The following is a 24,561-nucleotide window of genomic DNA, read 5'->3' on the forward strand; positions in this document are numbered from 1 at the left end:
TCTGAGACTTTAATTAGGTCTCAACGTATCTTGCCTCCCGATTTATACATGTATATCTTTTCCCACACTGGTTCATCAAATTGATTTCACCAGTTCTCGACCATAGCTATAGAACACTCGCCGAAATGTCTTGCCCAAATTTATTTTGTACGGGTAAAAGGTGATTCTTAGGTTTCTTTCACTCCTCAATTTCATTTACTACAACCCGGGAAATATATAAGACGTCGCCACTACCAGTTTAGCAATCGACCCCCCCCTGGAAAAAGTGTTCGCTTTTTGTATTCTGACGAATTATGGTATATTTCTTATTCTGCAGACACCATGACTGTCGACAACTGATAGATTAAAAACGCCTGACGGAATCCTTTGGTCGCCGGACAGTCCATCAAAGGCATTTTAAGCTTTTACAACGGCATGTTAATTTTGATGAAACAGTGTGCTTTCAGACAGAAAAAAAGAAGAAAATAATGAAATGGTACAGACAATTCGCCCGAGTTTTATCAGTGATTGTTATCCTTCTAAGTCGTTAATAGCAGACGCTGAGGTCGTTTAGACAGACATTTAAAAACCTCAACGATGGATGGTTCGTTGTTCACCAGCGGCAGAATAACAAGCTTCTCTTGTGACCCTTTTTTATAGGAAGGCGGATTTTTGCTATCTTAGCTTTCGAGATTAATTGCATGCAGTATCTAGTCAAAAAGAAACCCTAGCTAAAGAGGTGCCGCCGGCGTAGTGTGCCTGCTCTAACTTATGTTTCCACGGAAATAATCTGAACTCTTTGCGATCGCGTCATTTGTTTTTGTCGCAAAACCAGGAACGTGCGACTTTTCTTGAAAAACACTTTTTTCAACAAAAATAAAACCAATCATCAAAGCTATCGGCATTATATATCTCCTGAAAGGTCTTTCTGAGTACATTTCTTTGCTTTATAGCATACTAATTTAGGTAAAACACCAGATTTACAGTATTTTTTTATGAAGTTTAGTTTTTATCCCTCATCGCCGAATGCCGAAATAATTGGCAGAACTAGATATTCCACTATGATTCTTCTAGAAAGACACAAAAAGTTATAAAAACAACACAGAAATGTTCCTAGAACTCCCCAGCAACAAACTGCATAATAAAACATTGTTAATAAAACATTGAGCTGACATTTTGACAGAAAATCGTCTGCTAGCTATCATCAACATATACATCCAACCATCACCCGACCATAGTGAGAAAAATTATTGGAACACAGCAGTTAGTAATCTAGAATGACTGTAGATGTCTCTCAGATCGATTCCAGACCGTGCTGAGCACAGCTAAACCGTGAATAGAAAGTAATGGATGCAAACGGCAAAGGTAGTTCAACGTTACTGGTGCCTGATTTACCGAAACGACTTATGCCGTTCAACAGTCTCGAAGAGTGAAACTACTTCAACAACAATGCATGACTTTGCCCTCATACTGTATATTCAGGTTAGGACAATAGGGCCGTTTAGACGACAGGCGAAAAGACCGCATTCGGATCGAATCTGGATGAATCCGGATTAAAACCACCCAAGGCGATGGTACCTTTTTAGTCCGGATGCAACCACATTGATCCGGATCTTTTTGCGTTTACACGACGAAAAATTAATCCGGATTCGGGACGCATCCGGATTTTTTCGCGTCGTCTAAACGGCCCTATAAAGGGCCGTTTAGATGTGGTTGCATCCGGACTAAAAAGGTACCATCGCCTTGGGTGGTTTTAATCCGGATTCATCCAGATTCGATCCGAATGCGGTCTTTTCGCCTGTCGTCTAAACGGCCCTATTGTCTGGTATGTCTGGCGTTTTGTGCATCCAAACTTCGTCTCTCTCAAGGTTTCATAATATTTATGTACTCTACTCTAGGGGTAGGTGTCACACCTGTACATTTCTCCAATGCATTTGCCTTGTTTCTTCAGATGGGCCAGGGTAGGTGTAACTCTAGTGCCGGAAATATGTAACACTTTCCCAACACTAGTGTTGAAATCTTAGGGACTCCCTCCTCAAACACCGGTGTTACACCGGTGTAATCCAACAGGGTGGTCAAGTGTTGGTGTAGTGATGGTGTTACCTTGGTGACGGTGTTACACCAACACTTTACACTTTCTCAACCCCAAGACTTGACCTGACCTTGTATGCAAAGGAAAAACGTATAGCATAGAGCAATTTTGTCACGGTTTTCCTTTTTACTATAGCGTGATACTCACAAGAATTATTGTATCACGCGTGTATCGTTATGAACGTAGATGAGCGCAAGTTATGTAGGATTTTAAGTCACGCGTTTGTGATGAAAGATTTTACTTTCGAAAGAAGATTTGTTGTTCGACTGTCTTGAGCATGTGCTCAGGCAAGAAAGGTTAACGACCCCGGCCCATATATGCATGATATGAGGTAATTTGTGGATAGATCCTATGCAAAGCAGGGCATTTTTGTTGTTGGTACGAACACATTACATTTTTCAATTATGAAACTGTACAATCCAGTGTACAATATGTAACCCGTTATATTAAACGGCGCTAACACCTCGAGTCGGTCGCCTCAAATTAGCAAGAAAACAGACCCTTTGGCAAGACTCTCAAATTAAAGACCTGGACGTGTTTTCATCCGCTATCATTGTTTAATCATCCACCTCCTGACGAGGTATAGCACGTTTGGGAGTGTGAGGCCGCCTCAGGCAAACTCAGAGCATGAAACGCTTTCGTGTTCTATTCACCAAAAGTTTACTTTTGAGTTTATTCTCTTTACATAGTACTACACCGGAAAAAATTGTCTGAGAGGCAGTGGAGAGGTATATTGTTCTAAGAAGTTCGCGTGGAATATATAAATTTCAGCCTTGATCGTGCTGATGATAGTGTTCTTCTAAAATGGTCTCATCTTCGAAACGCTATTTCTGACTGTGCACGATGTGTAACCAATACGCCGTATTAATGAGTAATCACGGACATGAGAAACATTCTTATCACTCGTCTTTCTTGGTGTCACTCATATTAACCCGACTGGATTCACACTTTGGTACGAAACGATGATTTGCAATTTCAAGCACATTATTCTTGCCACCCCTGAACAGTTTTTGAACAAAATGCTAAGACTCATTCTTTATGACGACCTATTACTTTCACTCATCTGGTATGAGGTCATTCATCTTTCAGGTCAGCCTCCTTATAGCCAGAATACACGCTCATTTTTTAAAAAGAATGGTTGAAACTATCCCGCACTGTTCATCATGAGCATGAGAAGTCGTTTGGTACAGGTCATTTAAGTTTGCCAAGATTCGGTTCGCATGCAAGCCTTGCGTTTTGCATGTCTTGCGTTTTAAACAGCCACCTTAAGTTCGCCGGGAAGGTTGTTAATGCTTATGCTCTCTCGCTTAAGAACCATTGGCATTATTAAGGGCAATGTCACCAAGCTGTCGCTCCCAGTCACCTCCTATTCTACATGTAGTTTCTATAAACATATTGCACAAAAAAGGAAACATACAAAATTAAATTAAATTCAAATCCGAGTTAGCTCTCCTTGCGTCGATTCTTTCCATTTGGAATAGTGCGCTGGTAAGGTGCTTTCTGGAGCCATGGATCTACCCTGTGACGACTTGGTGTAATATCGATTTTTCCGACATCACGCTGATGGCGCATGGGTCTCGTGAGGGAGTTTTTCCCGAATGTACGCGATGACGACGTGCCCCATTAACACGACGTAACATCTATTTTAAAATGCGTTTCCAATGTGATTTCATGAGGACAAACCATTTGTGTCGTATATCACTGGAAACGCCCGATTCCCCTGATTCTGTAAGATGTTAAATCGGGCATTATATTTCTTTGAATAAATCATAAGCGTCGCATTTGCTCCTAGCTCTGTTCACCATCCCAAATGGCAATATTGCCAATTTGGCCGGACAATCACGGAAAACCCCAAATATTATACATTTCTTCCTGGATAATACTTCCAGTGAACATTCTCCCGTGAAAGACAGTTGCTTACGCTACACAAAAATCAAAAGAAAATCGAGGGTCAACCATTGAACTTTTGAGATATGTTGAATTTTGCACAAATCAGTGAAAAACGCACCAACTGGCACTGGACGGCAATTCAACACTGGGCCGACGCACATCCCAAGCTCAGTGTACACATACGTCGGCAACAACAGTAAAATGCAAAGTTTCATGTTAGCCTCCTATTGAGTAGTGCTCCAGGTTTCAGGTACTCCAAAAAAATCTTTGCCCAAACAACTGCTAAATCAACACTAGTATACTGTGAGGACCAAGAAATCAATGATTTTTAGGAACTACGTTTAACCGCGCATGAAGACAAAAAAAACTCCCTAATGAGACCTTGATAACCCGCTACTGCGATGGTAATGAAATGACGTTGCGTCATAATAGCAGGGTGACGTGAACTCGGATCTTGGCACTCACGTTGCGGGAAAGGTATTTCGCGCCAAGATGTGTGCGTACTGAAATTAACGAACAACGCGCTTTTCCTCTATCTAAGAGCTGAACAAAATTGGAAAGGCATTAACACGTTTAGAAAAATAGTAAACTGATGAACCAGAAGAATAACAAACGTACTGTAGTAAAAAGCCGCACATTCCTTTTAAATGTCTTCACTAAAAGTGTTAATGCCAAGTTAGCAACTCATCTCTGCGAATATGACCAGGTTAACGGGTTGCTAAAGTATCAAGGTTGGCCGTCCTCCGTTATAAACAGGCAATGGACAAATTTCCCGAAGGGTTCATGGACGACTACATGAGGTAATAACATGTTGCGCAAAGCAATCCTGAATGTAACTTTCAATTCGAATGAGGTCTCACAGTCTCTTTCCTTTACCTGTCCATGTGTAGTGAAGAAACGGCTCACATCTGCAGGCAAATGACGTCAGCCTGTTTATTAGAGAGGTTGCTCACGCTAAATACTCCAACTCCGACTATCTCCGAGGTTGAATAACAGTTACATAAATATGATGATGAAGTCTGTCTTTCAATGTCCTCCTTGGAAATAATCAGAGATCTACGATACCTTCCCTCCCTGCTCGAAATGGCCGCCATTCTACTGGCCTCGACTAGGCCATATCAATGTCACGCAAAAGTTTGTGACATGACTAACAGATAATACATTAAAACATTTTTGAAGAACCTAGTCTAGTTGAAAGGCGAGAGCTATTGTTTTAGTTGATATTGTTTATATAATGTTGATAACATTTTGATATTTTTTTCTGATATTGCGCAAAAAAAACCCAGCTTAGAACATTATTGGATTGAGAACGTAATACGCGTGGCAGTGCTACCTAATTCAGAATTGTTTTTGCATCATCACCATGCAATAATCACTGCGAAATTGCGACTATATGAACTCGGTTTAACTCTTTTCTACAGGTTGGCCCAGCATTATTTCCCTCACACAATGGATACACAATGTTATTCTATTCTGGGAGGGAAAACGATTATGGGCCACCCTGTACATTGTCTGGTCACTCCAGTTCCACCTCCCACCACTGACCAGGTGACTTGAATGACAGGTACCAATTTTTATTTGCAAAGCCCATTAAATGGGGGCTATTGATTTTATGCTCAGTTGACTGAGGTTACTGAGACGATCCTAGTCAGATTTCAATCCACTTATCTACCAACTGACCATGGTCACGGTGGCCCATCATACAGGTTGACACAAAAAAACCGGTAGTGACTTCAAGTAGAATGCAACAAGTATGCAAGCAAGTGACAAAGGAACTTCAGTCAAAGAGTCGATTACGCTACTTCCGATGCGAGAAACCTTCTGAAAAATGGCTACATAATGCCTATTCATCAGAAGCAGATAAAGGAAAAAGGAAATCACCCAATCGTGAGGTTTTCTATGACAATTTTGCCTTTTTAGATGCTACTTTCAGAAAGTTCCTCGCAAGTTGAATAGCAACCTTAATCTACAAGTGATGTATCTCGAAGCGCTTCCAGATCTAGGTCCTCGTCTTCACCCTCAATGTCCAAACACTGCAGGCCTGGCAACTTCCTCACCATTTGGCAATAACTCCACATTTCTGAGGAGAACATCGAAACCATTTGGAACCACAAACTGATGGACATCATTCCACGCCCTAGAGACAATTTATACCACATCACTAGGTTGAATGGGATCAGAAATGCCATCATCATTTGTCCTCTAGTCTTCCAGTCTTCCTAGTCGTTACGAACTTTAGCCTTGAAAGAACGCACAAAAGCAATGTCAAGAGGCTGAGCAAGGGACGTCCAACCAGCTGGCACAAAGTCCAAAATTCCACCCATCTCTGTTACACTGTATCTATAACGGTCAACAAGAAGAAGGAACTACAGTAGAACCTCTCTATTAAGGACACCCTCGGGACTGAAAAGTGCTGTCCTTAATAGAGAGGTGTCCTAATTAGAGAGGTCAAATTGAAAGGAAACTACCAATTTGGGACCAAAACTAGTGTCCTTAATAGAGAGGTTGTGCTTCCACTGTAGAGGTTCCACTGTACTCTATTTCATTTTCTCCTAAGGGCTGCTTCCACCGAGCACGGTTATCGCAGCGATTTGCGATCCTTTTGTCGTTGCGGCGGTCGCAGAGGATCACTTTCATGGATTACCTAGTAACACTTCCCACCAGTGAAGTGCGATTCGCCAAAAATTTGGTCAGCCGCTCCGATAATCGGTGGATATCACTTTCAAACTGATTTTAGTGCAATGATATGCACGATTTATATAATCCAACCAATCAGAATGTTCGTTGATGGGGGAAACCATTCGGAAGCTTCCAATGAGGGTAAAGTCAAAGGTACAATTTATACATAGGACTGTATACGAGTATTTGGACTTTCATCTTCAGATGCTCATTACGGCATGATCATGAGTGTATCCCAAAGCCCGTATGCAGGAGGTGCCAATTATTTGTTCTAGTTATTGTAACTACAACTTATGTGCTTGGTTTGTTTAGATGCAAAATTCATTAGTTGGCCCTAGTGTGGAGAGAGGCAGAATCCGACCATTTGCAACTATGATAATAGAAGATAGATAAAATTTATGAATGAGGAATATTTCGAGGTTTTTTCTGCTCACCTGAGACAAATGGCTAGTGTCTCTTTCGGTGTGATTGTTTCTCGATAGTTGGAATCTTAGTTCAGCAAGTCTCCCTCTATCAAGTTCAGGATCTCTCCAAACTGACGTTAATCATACGGAAATACTGGTGAAACTTGCCTTCTTGCGAATAAAGTTCTTTCATATTAGCTGATGATACCCTCCATATGTCTTTCTCTCCATGAAAATCTCATGGACCCATATTCTATGCTGCCTCTGTCGCTCTCTTGTCCTGGTATAAAGATACAAGGCCAAAATATCATCATGGACTACTTTGGTGACGCGGGGACTATGAGCGAACCGGTCACCCACATTACTCTAACCTATGTACCGAATGTCTCGGAACACCTACATCGAGTTTTCAGGAAGTATGGTATACAGGTGCACTTCAAGCCCACTAATAAGTTGCGTCAGTTGTTGGTGCGGCCCAAGGACCCCACTCTCTCCAAGGAGCGGTGTGCACCGGAGTATGTGATAAAATGTGAAGTAGGTGAATATGATGGTTTTGCCCTCTAAACGTGTATTTTCTCTTTTTTAACAACGTTTGTTTTTTCTAAACCTGGCAAAATTTGATTAATATAAAAATACTATTTCCTCTTTAAAATCAATAGTGTGTTTTGATGCCGGCTGCTTAATGGGACTGGTGATGTGAGCAAGCGGGATATTTTACGGACATTTCACGGCCATATATCATTCATGGTTGCATTTCAACACCTTCCATAATGCTTGTCTAAACCGTCGTCCTGTTGCACAGTAGATAAAGAAATTAACAAAACTATTTAAATTGCTCAAAAAGTATGACATATTGAGAATACCATGAGTGGTATTGGAGTCGAAATCAAGATCTGAGTAAGTTTGAATGAGGGCAAGACCTTGAGAAAGACCGCCCGGGAGTTCTAGAATAATAAATATCACCACCACTGTGACCACCCTATACGTAACCATCTTAATCAGTTTGGCTCGCTGTGCGTCATTCTTGGTTAGAGGTCCAGCAGTTGCCTGATTTAGGCTCAATAATATCAAGCGACTGAAAATTGTAAGACTTATTATTGGTATAAATGAATTGATTATGCCATGAATGACGCTAATGTAGGTGTGGTAAAAGTAATAGTCATAGTACAAAGCAGAATTGCCCCACCTGGGTAGGATCATACGCGAGCAAGGGTCGTAACGAAATGTTACCTCGTACGTGAGGAACAGAGGGATTCGATACAAGAAAGCGCAAATGCAGATTGCGGATAACGAAATGTAGGCATTCTTCTTTGTACAAATAGCTGTCGCCGACAGTGGCCTGCAGACAGCAATGAATCGCTCTGTGGCCACACAGACAGTGATATAGATAGATGCCGTCTTTGAAAAGAACTCCAGTGTGCTAAGATAACTATATGCTTGCGCATGAAACAAAATATACTCGAACCACAAACCTGTGTATAGGTACAGGTCCTGCAATGATTCACCTAATACCATTGAAACCAATACAAGACTGTCAGTAACCGCTAAACCTTGTAGCAGCACAGAAGTTGATGTGTATGGCCGCTCATATCCTATGCCAATAATCGCAAGTATATTTGCTGGAAAGCCAATCGCTGCAATGATTAATGTTAATGGTGTATTAACGATGAAGACCGCCAAATTATAGAAACCAATCAATGGATATATCGAATACAAACATCTTCCATTCTGTCTGGACATGATGAAAGGAATGGTCTTGTTAGTTGTCGCCATCGCAGTTGTTTTTAATATTCAAATCCTTTAACCTTCGATCATAACATAAATATATTTGTAACATCTAGTTCAGCAGATGGCACCCCTGGATAAAGAAGCTCTGGGTTATACTTCAAAGCAGGAACTACACCAATTTCTAATCGTTGCTGTGTATCACTCCGTTGTACAAACGGCAATCATATTAACCTTAACTACTACGACTAAATCAATTTCTACAAGCATGGCTGTAGTTTCCATAAGTTGGGTCACTGGATAAAGAAGCTATCGGTTATACTTCAAGTCAAGATCAAGATTGATACCCTTATCTTCTGGTCGATGTTGCGTATCACTGCCTTGTCGAGGTGTCGTCATGATCCAGCTTTTTTGGTGAATGGAATGAGAAAGACATGACTTTTTCAATTTGATTTTTCAATGTTGCATGAAATACCTAACATTCATGCGGTGTCCGGTGAACATTTGTGTTTTGGCTTTTATATTGCCGACAAACTGGAGCGATAAAAGAAAAACAAAAGCCTCTGAAAATGATTTCATCAATGTATTGAGTATCATCAAAAAAAAGGCAATAGTATTTGCCAAATATTAAACTGCGTATACCAACACTAAACACTTAACGAAGTTATCTCAGTCGCCTATTCGTTTTTCATTCTGTTGGTCAATTTCCAATTCCTGTTGGACAGTTCGAACAAAATTCTCTGTAATTTTCTCACATTGGTTTCCAATTAGACTGTCCGTGAATCACCTGAAATCACTTGACAATATCCTCCTTTATCTTATAATAATGATCGAGGGAAACACCTCCATGATGTTGAACTCGAACTCCTTTTAGCAATTGGACTACCACTGCAAAGAACCACTGAATATGGATAGAAACGCAGCATAACGCTCCTCGTCAACCTATCAGTCAATGGGACACGTAATGAGAACAGTGTGAATAGAGAATATATAATTTCTGCAAACCTATAAAAAATGTTTCGATTCAATCATACCAGATACGTGCCTTGAAACAAATATCCACCTTGCAACTGGAGAAAATCATTGATGTTGTATTCTGTTTCAGTGAATACGGAACACGATACCGATATTATTGAATGCTGAACAATGGGAGAAATAGATTTAAAGTTTAAGTTTGTTAGAGGCAGTGCTTCTGTGTATATATTTCTGAGCGCTTCATACATCACTGTGAACCCCCCCCCCCCCCCATCCAAGACATCTAATCATTATCCACATATCTAAAGTTAGCACCAAGATTACTAAATCGATAATTCAAGGCTTGTTTCTTCCATGTCAGCCATTTGCAAAAAACACTTCGGGTGTCTCGTTGCGATTTCTCGCGAGATGTCCCGTATTCGGTGGGAACTGTAAATCGACAAAATCGTCACGATAATCGCACATTCGGTCGCATAAGTCAGGAAAACTTCCTCTAACCAATTTTGGATTGTCTCTTCTTGTATCCAACCTGTTTGGGATGATTTTTTGGAAGTTCTCCTCCTTCATCTTCAAGCTGTCGAGGCTGCCCGGCAAATCATCTACTTGGGAACGTGATGTGCGCCTTTGCTTTCGCACTGTCAGCAGTAATGGTAATCGTGACCGTACAGCATAGTTTGGCATTTCATCTTAATGTTTTTACATCCACCGACTTCTGGGCCTTCGGATTGCAGGTGTAATTATGGGGAGAATCGAATAAGATGAAGGTTTGGTCCATATTAATGACATGAGTCAATGCTAGTTGGAGCTCGATGATTACTTCAGTCACTTGCTGCTTGAACCTGTCCAATCGTACGATGGCATCTGCGGGAAGTATACTGGTGTTCTTGTTCTTTCTTCGGACTGAGATGCGATGCGGTGGCGTTCCATGAAACCTCCCGCCCAAGCCCCAGATGCCTGACATTCGGACACGACGGGTCGGCGAAGAAGGAGTCCACCTTATCTGTGTTGAGGTAGACCATTCCACCAAGCTTTGAACACAATTCCTGCTCTCTCATGTAGATCTTTGAAATATACTGAAAGGGCCTTTTGACGTCGCTGGACCAACCACACCTCTAGCTGCTGTTCCATATCAGGCCAAAGACCATGATGATCTTCTCTGAGCTTTCTCTTCTTTCCTTTCTGCCTATCTGCCCGCAATTAAAATTGCTGTATATTCCATTTTCGCATTGTGTGGACTGGGATTCGGTAGTGATCCGCGTACTATTTCATCGTAGCAACTCTCCCTTCGAACAGAGACCTCTCCAGGTTCGTCACATGAAATATCTTCTCCTCAACATGGTAGTTTCGCCAACGTGTTGGTAATGGTTCTGCAGCCATGTTGAAACTTTGTTGAAGCAGTGACAGTGAGGCAATTACCCTACCATTTTTATACCCAAAAACCCGTCTTGTTGCTGTCTTGCGCACCAAGTGCCAAGTGGTGATTACTTAACCTACATGACATATAGACTTGGTTGTGGTAATTATTTTGGTACACCCTTTGGACTCAAAAAGGTTAAGGTGAAAATGACCATCTAACCTGTGTTGATATGCCACTATGTTGGTGGCATTGGTCAGTATAACTAGCACTTTCTCGTTTGAAATGAACACCATTTTCAGTCCAATCAACGAGATTCGTAGTAATTGACTAACCAAATAATTCATATTTGGGAGGTTGATTTTCTCTGGAGTGACCAGGCAATGTATAAAGTGGATATATGCGACACGCACGTGTTGATATTGTCTCGGGTCGCCCCAAAAAGGAGTGCAAAACTGAACGTGAAGTTGTTGTTTTTCTATCACATCACTCGTAAAGAACACATTATGATTGCAGCCACTTTAATGTCGTAGTAATCCAACTTTCAATGTAGCGCATGTATCAAAAATACATGTGCCTCCGATTAGAAGGCACAGCTTTGTGCTATTTGCACATTTCTATATTTTACAGGATACTCTTAGTTTGTGGGCCACCCGATATACGTGTAACATCTGAAACGAAAGTAATGCTTCCGGTGACAATCCTAAGGCCATACAAAACGTTGACTTTTCTAACTCAAATATCGCTTTGAATCTATCGTCACAGATCTGGGCCCGGTTGCACAAAAGTTGTGGTGATAAAAGTATGTTAGTTTATCTTTTTATGTTAAAGTCCCTAATTTAGCGTTAGCTAACATAACTCTAAAATTGAGTTGCACAAATCAATGTTAGGCCCAATGTTAACTAATGCTACTTTTAAGTAAATCAATGTTAGTTGCTAGGGACATTTCCCATAATGCATTTGGTCCTCCTATCGAAAGCAAGACATGGCTGCCCCCATTGAGAATCATTCATCTCAAAAGCAAAAAAGGGAGAGAAAACCGAATTTTTCACACTCAGAAGCCCAAGTTTTAGTTGATCTTGTAACAAATGAACTTGGGATCTTGCGATCAAAGTTTTCGTCAGATATGACAAACAAAATGAAAAAAAACAAATGGGATGAAATTGCCCTAAAGGTTAGTTCCTTGGAAGTGGCCAAAAGGACCGGGGATAACTTCAGGGAAAAATGGAACCAGCAGCTTTCGAAGGCGAAAGAGATCCATTCCCTGCAGCAAAACACCAGCGAGGGACTGGAGGAGGGGGAAAGATGCCATAGGCCGACAGAATATATGTATTGTGGTGGTAGGAATCTAGGTAATTCTAAGCTATTTTAACAAAAGCCCTTACAGGCCTTTTTGTCTCAAATTAGCTTAGAAACCCCTAAGAACCAGACACCACAATACATATATTCTATCATTAATTAGATTCCCAGTGAAGCGTTGCAATGAAATGGTCAGTGAAGCGTTGCAGTGAAATGGTGAGGGAATACTAGAGTTCAATGGGTTATTCCATTAAAATAAATGGTCTTTTTACTGTCTTCATTATCCAAAATTCAAGGAAAAATTTCAAGGAAATTAAATGTATTATCCAATAGCAAATCAACATAAAAGTAAATTCACCTATGATATCTTTAATTTAGAAGTAACTGTTAATACTAATAACTTCTTCAGACTACAAGAAACTAAGATAACACCTGGGTTTTTGAGCCTGAAAAATAAGAAAGACTGTCTGCTACTGGAAAAGAATCCATTATCGTTTTACCAGAACCAATTTAACATGGCTGTTTGGTTTGCTACAACAGGTTGTGGTATTTCAATAGACGATCACTTGAATCACAGTGACCCATTGTTAAGGTCAATTTACAGGTTTCATGTTTACTATCAAATATTGAAGATCATGAAGAATCTAGAGATACCAATTCCAGGTGAAAGTGATTTTAATGAGACAAACAATAACATTAACCGTAGGAAACTAGGAGGGTTATTGAGTGAATTTGGTTTAAAAGACGAGTACGATTTCTCGGTGTTTGAAAATAACGGTGGTTGGAGGTCATGGAGTGTACCGGATTACAACCCGAACATAACTGATCCCGGATATTACATCAATGATTCTAAAATCAATTTCTTCCTCATGCAAGTTCATGAAAATAGAATGCCACCGATGTTCAGTAAAGACTGGGATGCTGGAATGGCTAATTTCAAATATCCAGATATTTTCATCAAGGATCATGTCAGGAGACACAAGAATGTATTTGATGTAATTACACAAAATGAATGTCAAACCTATCAACAATTCATGATATTTAAATCAAATGGTTTCTCTAATCCTGGAATAGAGAGGTTGAATGATACAATAAGAACATATGTTTACTGTATTCTGGGTGCTCAGGCGTTGACCAGAACACCAATAATTGGAGTACCGGGTACAGAATTGGATGCACAGAAGGAATTTAACAAACTATTAAAGGATTCGATTAATCAACATCCTGATATTCCCACTTCAATTCAAAGATACCAAAAAGCAGTGAGTGACACTCATACAAGACTAGATTATGTAATATCACCAGGATTGTATGTCATAGGATCAAATATGGTACTCGTTATTGGTAAGCTGGATAACTACAATAATAACATTTTAATAGCGCCAAAAAATGCTAAACCCGGTAAGAATGACATTAACCACAAAAAGACCTTACCACCACCACTGATGGAAGGAAATAGCTCTAAGAAAATAAGAGTTAAGAGTAGTGTTGGTACTGTCAAGTCGGACCTAGTCCCGAGAGCAAAGCTCGAGACCAGTCATAAACCAAAGAGTAATGTTGTTACACCAAAAACAACTGAAACCTCAAAGAATACTCCTACTACTACTAAACTTGACACCAAAGTTGAGAAGGAGGATGATACTCATGAAACAATTAAATTCATGCTTTACTCAGTTGTTGGTACATTGATTGTTTTTATGGTTAGATAAATAAGTAATTATGGCTGAAGGAGGTGAAAATTATGAAATGGATGATTACGATTCACAATCATCGTCATCATCATCAGGAACTTTTGAACAAATTCTAGAAATGAGAAAGGATGATTTAATTAATCAATATATTCACGCAAGATACAACACAGGTGAAATCAATAGAACTTTTCAAGATGACGGCACAACATACAACACAGGAGGTGAATATATCCAAATGGATGAGATAGATCCTAATACAGGTGAAATCAATAGAACTTTTCAAGATGACGGCACAACATACAACACAGGAGGTGGAAATCTTACTACTGAAACTTCATTCAGTACACCAGAAAGAGTAAGAGGTATTGTCCCTGAATTGATGGAAAAGGAGTTAAGTTACGATACAATAGAGGATAAACTTGATAAAGCATTGGGAGGATCAATCTGGAATTATGACAAGAAAAAATTGAGTAATCTTTCACCACACATTAGTTACAATGGAAACAAACTTTATTACAATCCGAGAAATTCTGAATTTGATTTGATAAAAGATAAACGAGGAAACAAAAATTTATTTGAATATTCTGATAAAAATGGAGAAAAGATAAAGTTAATTCCTTTAACTAAGGATAATGGAATCTTCTATGCTGAAGGCACATTAAAGACTAAGTTTGGTACTAGATTTGTTGACATGATTAGAGGTATGATTGCACCTGACCCACCAGTAAGGGAACCTACATTAGTAACCCCTGAAACATAGGCAGTAATTAATGAGGTAAACAGTTCAAACAAACCAATAGATAAACTGATAGATTCTAATGATGATGAACTTAAATCACTGGGTTTTACTGAATATGCCTTGAGATAACTTAGAGGGTTAAAACAGGCTGGTGATAAACTAGCTACAGTAAAGAGGGATAAGGACATGCAAATACAAGAACTAGAAAATCAACTTCATAATTTAACAAGAGACTATGTAAAGTCTGTAGAAGAAGATTCTAAAGACACGGGGGAGTTGAAAAAGCAAATAGATGAACTAAATGACAAATTGCATGAGGAACAGTCAAAGGTATGGAGGTTAGACAATGACAGGGAGTCACAAACTAGAAGAATTAAACGTTTAATTGTTGATGTTCTAAAGAAACCAGATTCAACTATTCCTCTGAAGGACAGAATAAAGTTACTTTTTAAGACATATGGTGTAACTATTAGCGCCATAATAACAGCTGTTGTAATGACATTTACAACTCTAGGTCTTAGTATCAGTAGTGCTTTAAGTGGTGCCACTAAATCTGTAAAACCAACTCCAGGACCAGACCCAACTCCAGGACCAGACCCAACTCCAGGACCAGACCCAACTCCAGGACCTACACCAGAACCAGGACCAAAACCATCAATACCAGATAAAGTAAAAGAAGGTCTCAAGAAGTTTGCTGAATGGCTAAAAGAACTAGCCAAGAAATCAGCTGCGGCTTTACCGGGAATCATCGGTTCTATCGTATCATTTCTCCTGAAAACAATTGGTGCAGTTGTTGGCTTTCTAGCTGAACATCTGATCATAGCAGTTATTGCTATTGTGAGCTCCATAATTTATGGTTTAATTGGGGGTGTTAAAGCCTTAAAATCACGTAAAACAGTAAAATCACGTAAAAGGTCTTAGGTGACCTTCTATCAAAACAATGTTTAAAAAAATAATTATTATGTAAATATGAATAAATACATCTCATTAAAAGATTATTATTCTAGTGAGTCGGACTTCGTCCTGAGAGCAGAGCTCGAGTGTAACAATGAGAATCTTAAAGGATACATTCGTCCTAGGGTTATGGATCGAGCAGAGCTCTCAGGACGAAGTCTGACTAGGACAAAGTCCCGAGAGCAAAGCTCGACTGAGACAATCAAAGTAGTCCTGCCAAGAATGAAAGAATATGACGTCAGTACCAACACTAATGCTCAATTCTGCCGTAATTGTAAAAGGTGGACACTTTTTGAGTATCAAAAAAACTTGAATTCAGCAAGGTACGCAGCTAAAACTGTGAAGTATCAATTCTGCACCAATTGCAATTCGACTACTTACGACGATGATTTTAAAACTCTTGAGATCAATATTGACAACAAGACACGTTACTTTGACAGTATTCTAAGGAAACTTGGATGGAGTCGGCTGTCCGAATCGGCAGTTAAGTATTTAAAGGACTTTGTGGAAGGGTATTTACAGTGCTACTTTTCAAGTCACAGAAAATGTCTTAGTAAGCAGAGATATGAAAGTACTCTTCAGTCAGCCCTAAAAATGGGTATTAACACTCTCCCCTCTAAGTTTTGTAACCAAGGGTTACATGGTGAAGCTATGCTTTTTAAATTTCACTGTGGGGAATATGATTGGTTTCTTGCCATTGAATTTATTAACAGGGCAATTGGTAAACCGCAATTAACCGATGAGAATATCACTGACCTTAGACTAGTGTACTATGCTTTCCTTAGATTTCTGCATTACTGTGGTGTCAAGGTCACCATTAACTACAAGGTATTTTTACACCAAGCCTTTAAAACGCTGAAAATTGATTATGTAATATTTACACCTTTTTTAACCAACAAGGAGCGAGTAAATGATTTGGAGAGATTATGGTATGATTTCACTCAAAGTATTTTCTTCCAGAATTACAAGGTTGAGAAGGAATATGACCAGGATATTGACAAGCAGTTTGACGTTTTACTGAGTGCCAGTGCAGATCGAGACATTAACTGCATCAGTAATATTAAGTTTACACCAGCCGGACTTCGTCCTAAGAGCATAGCTCGAGCCGGACTTCGTCCTGAGAGCATAGCTCGAGCCGGACTTCGTCCTGAGAGCACAGCTCGAGATAGTGTTAAGATGAAATAAAGTTGTGAAAACAGCATTTTGCACTTAACAGTCATTTTTCCATAATTTTAAATGAATAATCAGCAAATGAATAGTCAGACATCTGCAGTGATTGAACAACAGATGAAACAGATTGGTGTTATGAGTCCTGAGAGCTTAGCTCGAGTTGGGGCTTCTAACCAACAGAATACTGGTAGTTACCAACAAAACAGAACTAACTTTCAACAGAACTGCTCTACAAATCAACAAGTTTCAAACAAGCAGTTGAATAGTTCAAATTTTGTTAATCCTAGTCAAGGAATAGTTAATCCCAGTCAAGGAATAGTAAATTCTAGTTGCCAACTAGGCTCAACTCGAGTTACGCTCTCAGGACAAAGTCCGACTAGCAATCAACAAAATTTGAACTATTTGACTGATAGTGGCCTTAAAGCCAAACAAGACTTAGAGATTCTAGTTGCAACTGGTAAAAGCAAGGATTTCCTTAATAAACAAATAACTTTTAATGACTTAGATAATATGACTGAAAAAGAAATCTTAAAACACCATAGAATGTATGAAACAAAGATGGCTGCAAGACTTAATGATTCTTTGGGTAAGACAGTAATTAAAGCTTACACTAAATTATCAAGGTGGTTATTACCAATAGATGATGAAGATAATCTTTACCATGATCTTAGAAATGATTATTTGATAACTAACGAGTTGGATAAATGGCTTGGATGGTTGAGTTTGAGAATGGGACCATTAACTGCACTTGCCTCAACAACACTTATTACTTTAGGTCATTGTCATGAGGAATCATCTATGACTGCATCGAGTATGACTGCATCAAATATGAATACACCAAATATGACTGTCTCTGAATGTGACAAATCAATAGATGAAAGTCTAGATATCACAGGTAGTGATGATAAAGAAGACTAAATTAACCTGGTTATGAGAAAATAGTTCGAATTAAATTCGGCCAAGATAAATGGAACTTGAAACTGTAACTGATACTACTCGAGCTATGCTCTCAGGACAAAGTCCGACTAAAGTTTCAGTGTCTAAGAAACCTCGATCAGAGAAACAATTAGCATGGTCTAGAGAACTGGGTAGAAGATCTAAGGAATTTAAGAGGATAAAAAAGGATAAGACGACATTTAAAGTACAGGACTCCTCACCAAACAACAGAGTTGTGGAAAAGGAGGAAGAAGAATTAGAGGAAGAAGAACCACAATCTCAAAATACTGATGTATCACTGCGTGAATCTAGTAGTAATACTTATGTTTATGTACTAGGTTTAGGTGCAATTATTTTAGCATCATTTATCATGTTTAAGAAACTTCCTAAAAAAGTAAGTAAAGAGCAGCGATCAGGCTCAACTCGAGCTACGCTCTCAGGACAAAGTCCGAATGAAGCAGTCATGAAGGGATCAATCGAGCTATGCTCTCAGGACGAAGTCCGACTTAACCCTCTTGTTAAACCTGTAGTTAAAGAGAAGAAATGTACTATTCCTTTAATGGAATGATCTCATCAGGTGGTCAAGCTTTGCTCTCAGGACTTTGTCCTAGTCCGACTTCGTCTTGAGAGCTCTGCTCGAGTCAAGCTTTGCTCTCTGGACTTTGTCCTAGTCGAACTTTGTTCTCTGGACCTTGTCTCAGTCAGACTTCGTCTTGAGAGCAAAGCTCGATTCTTAACTCTAAAGAAACCTCTGTTCCTCTGAAATTAACTAGCTTACCATTCTCATCAGTGATTTCGAATTTTATGTGATTAGTACACTTATTTATCGTTTTCTTACAATTCGGTTCGTATCGCTGCATTTTTATTTGGTCACCATCTTCTACAGGTATGATGCAGAAAATGTTAGATGGTTTATTGTTGTAGAGGGTCTTAGCTTTGTCAACCAAATTAGCTTGCAGGAATAGATATTTCCTGTAAAAGTTGAGTGGTCTTGTGGAGTAGTATTTTCCTTTCTTGGTGAATTTAGTTTGCTTAAAGCCAAACCACTCATTCACCACTGTGAGCTGTTTTTCTATCACCTCTCTTATGGTTTTGCTTATTTGAAAACCTTCTGTGTTTCTCTCAATCTTGATTTTTTCATTTTTATCTAACTTGTCTACTTTCAGAGGGTACTCTTTATCCTCTGTAAGTTCAAGGGTTATGTAATTATTGTTATCACAGTAAATTTTCACATGGCTTATTCCAATTTCTTTTATGTATTTTTGCCATACCTCACAAAACTCACTTAAACTAAAATGTCGAGAGTATGGAAATGTGTATTGAGTAATGGTGTCTTTAGTTGTGGTAGAATCATTTTCCAAATGCCGTTCGCAAATTTTCATGACTTCCTTTTCAAGTGTATCTGTTTCAAGTCCAGGAGCAAATAATGTCCTACACCATAATTTTTTATCTAAGGGCTCATGTTTTGTAATTCTGGTTATTTCGACTAGAAATGAGAAAATCCTTACTCCCTCTGGTAGAAAATCACCTGTCCACCATGAATTGTAAAAGGTTATCGATTTCAAAGTAATGGATTTTATGTCTAATTGGTCTGTTAAGTAGTACTCAAATTTGGCTTCATTACATTCTTGTTCATTGATTATGAAGTCCATTTCTATTTAATTCAAGATATTTATTGAATTTAATAAATTTTAATCTAATAAATAGAATGACTGATAAGAATCAGAAAATACTTTGCACTACATGTGACAAGTACATATCCTACAATAATATGGCTATTCACAGGAGAACCAAAGGTCACTTAAGTAAATTAAATCCGGATTATGTCCCTATTGCTCAACCCCGAGCCCAATCACTGATCCCTAAAACTATGGATAAGAAACTTGCATTTGAGGAAAATGAGCTAGATGGCATAAAGAAAGTGAGTGGAATAGAAATAGTAAAACAATTTGGCAAGCCTGTAGTCACCATTAGTTTGAAGATTGACAGAGAAGCTAAACAAGTGTATGAATACAGAGATAAATTAGAGGAGGTATTATTTCAACTCAATGATTACCATCACAAAATTAGCATATCAGTATTTGCTCAGTTTGATCGTCAGGGTGAAAGTGTAACACACCCCATACAGTCTCCAATGGAAAGCATAATTTCAAAGAACCAGGCAATTTATGCCATAACCAACCAGTTAAACTACATTAAGACACAGATTGAGGAAAGGTACTTTCAAGGTTCTGGACTTACTTTAAATAAAATAGAGTCTTGTAACATGACCATCTGTTCTTACAAGAGGTGTAAAGGTGGTCATTACACTAAATTACCATTTAAAACAAAAGCAGTAATAAATGTGGAATCAAATGACAATAAATGTTTTCTCTGGTCTTTATTGGCCGCTAAATATCTGAAAGAAAATCCAGAGACGGACTTTGTCCTGAGAGCAGAGCTCGAGAGTACATTCAATATTACTACCGATATCAAAATCAAATCATTTCCTGTATGTATTCAAAAGGATATCCCTAAGATAGAGAGTGATAATAATCTCAAGATTAATGTGTTCAAGTTAGAGAACGAATGGGCTATGAGCACCTGTGAGGCAAAACTAGAACCTCTCTACCTGTCCAAGAATTATGATGATGATGATGTCATCGATCTGTTGTATTTCAAGGACCATTTCATGTACATAAGAGACATCAATCTTTTCTTCAGGACACTAGCTCATAGAGTGTATCTTTGCAGGAGATGCATGAATTACTTTTACAGGAAGTCAACACTAGATAAACATAAAAAGAAATGTGGAGAACACGATTACTGTAAGATTACTTTGCCTCCACCTAACAGTAAATGGTCACAAATTAAATTTGAAAAACACTCATTCAAAAATAGAGTTCCGTTTGTGATCTATGCTGATTTCGAAGCGATAAGCGAACCTTGTTCTTCTGCCGAAGGCAACATACCAGTAGTATCAGTAGAGCCACCTATGATGAAAGAACCGAGTTCAAAGAAACTTTTTAAACAAAATGCATCAGCTGTTGGTGTTTATGTTCACTCAGACTACACACACCTTTACAGTAGCCAGTATGTGTCTCACAGGGGTGCTGATGTTGTAGATGTGTTCTGTAATTGGTTAATCAGGATGGAAGAACAATTCTCTAATTTATTGAGCTGTAACTTTCCTCTAACAATGACAGATGAAGACTGGCATAAATATCAATTAGAAACACATTGTTACTATTGTAATCAACCTTTGGGATATGACAAGGTCAAGGATCATGATCACTACTGTGGTAGATATCGAGGTGCTGCTCACAACTCGTGTAATTTGAATGAAAAGAAAGCTATGTTTGTTCCAGTGTTTTTTCACAATCTCAGTAATTACGATTCTCACTTATTTATTAAAGAATTAATGAATAAGCTACCGAAGTACAAGAAACTGAAAATACTTGCCAAAACATCAGAGGAATACATTTCATTTCAGTTCGGTTGTTTCAGGTTTTTAGACTCGTACAGATTCCTGCAGTCCAGTTTAGACAACATAACCAAATCAATGTTGGATGATGATTTTAAAATTACCAGACAGCTGTTCCCAAATACCACTGACTTTAAGCTATTGAGGAAGAAGGGTTCAGTACCTTACTCTTTTTACACATCACATGAAAGCTACAATGTTACTTACCTAGAAAAGTCTATGTTTTTTGACGAATTGAAAAATGAAATGGCACCTGATTCTGCCTATGATGAGGCTAAGGTAATATGGGATCATTTCAAGATCAGGAATCACGGTGAGTTCATTGACCTCTACCTCAAAACTGATGTGATCCTTTTAGCTGATTTATTTGAGAAATTCAGGGATGTCAATTTGAACTACTTTCAGATAGATCCCTGTCACTGTTACTCGGCACCAGGCCTAACCTGGCAAGCTGGTTTGAAGTACACAGGAATAAACCTAGAACAACTGACTGATACCAACATTTTACTTACTTTTGAGAAAGCAATACGAGGTGGAATTTCGGGTGTTATGGGAACAAGACATGTCAAGTCAGATGAACACCACAAACTACTCTACATAGACGCAAATAATCTCTACGGCTGGTCCATGATGGAACCTCAACCCTATGGTAGTTTTGAAATGATAGATATTGATCCACTCGAGCTATGCTCTCAGGACAAAGTTCGACTAGGACAAAGTCCAGAGAACAAGGTTCGACTTAACATGAATGTTATCAGTAAAGAGCAGATTATGGCAATTCCAAGTGATAGTGAAGTAGGCTACTTTTTAGAGGTTGATTTGGAGTATCCAGGAAATATTAAATTTAAGTCAAGGAACTTTCCATTCTGTCCCGAATCTCTCTTTATTGAAGATGATGAATTAAGTCCTTACCAGAGAGAGTTACTGGGCGATGATAAAAGATCAAATGTAGAGAAACTAATACTAACACAAAAGGATAAAACTAATTACATAGTGCATAACAGAATGCTACAATTTTACCTAAAGCACGGAATGGTACTTAAGAGGGTTCATTCAGTGATAAGCTTTAAACAATCAAAGTGGTTAGCACCATACATTGATTTTAACACTAAAAGACGTATGGATTCTAAGACTGATTTTGAGAAAGACTATTTTAAACTGATGAACAATGCGTTCTATGGAAAAACTTGTGAGAATGTAAGGAACAGGGTTGAAATTGAATTTGTATCGGACGGGGAGAGAGCCAGGAATGTAATGGCCAATCCCAGGTTTTCATCGATATGCGTATTTGACGAACATAATGCTGCTATTAGCATGAGGAAAACATCAATGAAATTCAACAAACCAATCTACATAGGAGCTTCAGTACTTGAATTGTCTAAATTATTAATGTATGAATTCTATTATGAAGTTCTTCAACCGTACTTTGGTGAGAAAAATATTGAACTACTGTATCTAGATACAGATTCCTTTGTACTTAACATTAATACTGATGACTTAACTAAAGACTTAAAGGAGTTGAAACACTATTTTGACTTCAGTAATTATCCAAAAGATCATCCACTCTATGATACCAGTAAGAAGAAGGTACCAGGCTACTTTAAGGATGAGCTAGGAGGAGTAGAGATGACTGAATTCATTGCCCTGAGAAGTAAGATGTACGCTTACAGAGCAAAAGATTACGATTCTAAGAAATTGAAGGGTATTGCCAAGAATGTAGTAAGGAGAAATATCTCATTTGATGACTATGTTGATTGTCTTGAAAAGAGTAGGTCATTTTACCACAAGATGAGACACTTAAGATCAGATAAACACCAAATCTATTTGGAAGAAGTTGACAAAAAAAGCCTCAGTCCTTTTGATGACAAGAGGTTCATACTTGAAGATGGAATAAGCACCTTACCATTTGGAATGTATTATGAAGGCTACATAGATTACAGCGATTCAAACTTCGCTTGAGTACGACTACGTCTTGAGAGCATAGCTCGAGTCGATCTTTGTTCTCTGGACTTTGTCCTAGACGGAATTTGTCCTGAGAGCATAGCTAGATTAAACTAATGAATAGGGTGGTGCTGATGGTAGTGCTACTTGGTGAAATTCATCCCTAACACCGAAGTCATGATAATAGTGATAGTGATACACCACATTAGGATTAGGACGTAGTCCGGGTCCGACTTCGTCTTGAGAGCATAGCTCGAGTCGAACTTTGTTCTCTGGACGTAGTCCGGGTCCTGTTTGATTTACTGAACTTTTAGTTTTTCTAGCATCTCTGTCTGTGCTAGTTTTTTTCCTTCTTCTAAAAAAGTCTTCTTTAAAGACTCTACATCAACAGCTGAACTTGCCTCCCTTTGTTTTTTCCTAATGGCATTTTTCATCGAAATGTATTTCTCCTTCTCCTTGAGAATCAAAGTAAACTCATCTGTAGATATGTGAGAATCGGTTAAGGCTTTACTAACCAAATCATTGATTGTGTTCAGTTTTGAAATTGCCAACATTCTGATATTCTCATGCTTTTCAATTTTCTTAAGAATATTCTTTTTCTCCCAGCCTAAGGCTGATGAAATAATGGCACTACCTATTGTTACGCCACCCAAAGCTTAGCCTATCGGTGCCGTGATGACACCAGCTAGAGCGGAAACACCAACAGATCCGGCTGCAACGCTGGCAAAATTAAGGAAATGGCTAATGCCAGTAATTACGCTAAATGCTTTTTTGTACTTTGAAAATATCTTTCTTCTAAATTCAATCTCGCTTTCTAAGAAACTCTTAACCTCACATATTTGTTGTAGTCTGAAAGCCTGAGGGTTACTTTCTGTATGCTTTTCAGACCTTTCATAGTTCAAATGACTTTCAGAGTTTAAATTACTTAAATCTGGATAAACCTTATTGTCTCCATCCATTTAATTAGTGGGAATAACTAGAATCAGTTGTTCTGTCATTTCTAGTGTTTAGTGTTGATCCTACAGACACTACAGGTTTTTGAAGTACATTAAATTTTAAAGGTTTTTCTGTCCCAGCAGGCACAGCAGGTTTTAAAGGTTTTTCGGGACCAGGCTCCAACTTTGACTCTACTTCTGCCTCTAATTCTCTATGAAATCGTTCTAATCTTTCTTTCCAATTACGTGGTCGTTTTGTGTAACCCCAAGTTCTATTCATTTAATTAAGTAAAATAAAATCAATTCACTGCAAAGAGTAAATTTCTTTCAAGTCT

At 38.6% G+C, this 24,561-nt stretch overlaps 1 protein-coding gene across 1 annotated transcript in view; it reads left to right on the forward strand.

The window, feature by feature from the left end:
- Positions 1-24,561, forward strand: part of LOC135498041 (uncharacterized) — a 180,812-nt gene that overhangs the window by 12,048 nt on the left and 144,203 nt on the right. The window lies entirely within an intron of this gene.

This window comes from Lineus longissimus, chromosome 13 (assembly GCF_910592395.1).
Source record: "Lineus longissimus chromosome 13, tnLinLong1.2, whole genome shotgun sequence".
Lineage (NCBI taxonomy): Eukaryota > Metazoa > Nemertea > Pilidiophora > Heteronemertea > Lineidae > Lineus > Lineus longissimus.